The sequence below is a fragment of the Rhinichthys klamathensis genome, unplaced genomic scaffold, assembly GCF_029890125.1.
Source record: "Rhinichthys klamathensis goyatoka isolate OS25496 unplaced genomic scaffold, OSU_Roscu_1.1 h1tg000004l_1, whole genome shotgun sequence".
Lineage (NCBI taxonomy): Eukaryota > Metazoa > Chordata > Actinopteri > Cypriniformes > Leuciscidae > Rhinichthys > Rhinichthys klamathensis.
In genome coordinates this window covers 1,447,532-1,449,445 of record NW_026606557.1, presented here as the reverse complement: position 1 = coordinate 1,449,445, position 1,914 = coordinate 1,447,532, and positions in this window count along the sequence as shown.

The window sequence follows — 1,914 nt, the reverse complement described above, 5'->3', positions numbered from 1 at the left end:
TCGGCCGAAACGTTGCTAATGCCAACCAATTATTTCCGGGTCAGCCGAACAAGCCGAGTGAGAAGCGCATGCGCAAACAGCGGTAAAGTACGTGTTTTTTATTTTATTTAAAGGGATCGTTCACCCAAAAATAAAAATGAGCCCATGATTTAATTTCACTCACCGCCAATCCATCCTAGGTGTATATGATGACATTCTTTGTTCAGACGAATACAATCGGAGTTATAATAAAAAAATGTCCTGGCTCTTCCAAGCTTTATAATGGCAGTGTATTGCTGTTTCTGTTTTGAAATCCATAAAAGTGCATCTATCCATGATAAAAGTGCATCTCTCCATCATAAAAGTGCATCTATCCATAATAAAAGTGCATCTATCCATCATTAAAGCGCATCTATCAATCATAAAATTGCATCTATCCATCATAAAAGCGCATCTATCCATCATAAAAGTGCATCTATCCATATAAAAGTGCATCTATCCACCATAAAAGCGCATCTATCCATCATAAAAGTGCATCTATCCATCATAAAAGTGCCTCTATCCATCATAAAAGTGCATCTATCCATCATAAAAGCGCATCTATCCATCATAAAAGCGCATCTATCCATCATAAAAGCGCATCTATCCATCCTAAAAGTGTATCTATCCATCATAAAAGTGCATCTATCCATCATAAAAGCGTATCTATCCATCATAAAAGTGCATCTATCCATCATAAAAGTGCATCTATCCATCATAAAAGTGTATCTATCCATCATAAAAGTGCATCTATCCATCATAAAAGTGCATCTATCCATCATAAAAGTGCATCTATCCATCATAAAAGTGCATCTATCCATCATAAAAGTGCATCTATCCATTATAAAAGCGTATCTATCCATCATAAAAGTGCTCCACATTCAATGATTATTTTGCAGGATCCCTCAAAACTGAGCACTGCAGTCTCGCGCTGCACATTTATTAGGCTGTTTTAGTAAATATTTATGTATTTTGTAATATGTATAAATATATGTTGATAAATATAGCCTAGGCCACTGATGTGTATTACTGTGTCCTGTTGTTTGGGTGTGTATTTCTCAATTGCTAACACTCAAATGATTCAGTTGGCACAATTTCCCAAACCATTTATTCAGTTCTTAAACAAAGACACAATTTTCAAAACAAAACTTATTTCCCCTGTCTTCACACACATTACAATTCTCTTCATGATTTATGCAACACTCTACACACAAATGCCCTGATTTTACATGTTCTCATGATGATCAGACTCTCTCCACACACACACACACACACACATACAGAAGCAAGAAGAAGACAGACAGAAAAGAAAAAGCACAGAGTAAATATTTTCCTGAAGCTGCACTTTTCTTTTCCTTAATTTCATCTTTTTCAGCTGCAACCTTTTCTTTTTATCCAGAACTAGAGCTCACTGCTTTCTACAACAACACTGATACATTTCTCCATATCTGGACAGAACTATTCACATCAACAACTTTATCAAACGTTGTGAAAGTCATTTATTTCTTCTAAGAGTTCATGATTTCAATCCCTTGTGACCCAATATCTGAAATCTCAGAAAGTGCTTCTTCATCCCTCATCTTCTGCATCACAATTTTCCTCACATTTTGAACTGTGATTGTTTTCCAGCATTATTTTCTCCTCTACTAATGTCATTTCCACATCTTCACTCCTTACATTGTTCACAACCATTTCTGTTATTTCCTTCGAAACCACACTATCCTCAATCTGTTCATTTTGTAAAGAACCTTCTGTTTTATTATTTCAACTGAAAGACACTTTTGATAGTAATAATGAAAAATAATTTGTCACTACAAAAAAAAAAAAAAAAAAAGGAATGAGATTTTCGCCAAAACAGAGTTTGAGAAAAGTACGCACACACGCACGCACGCACGC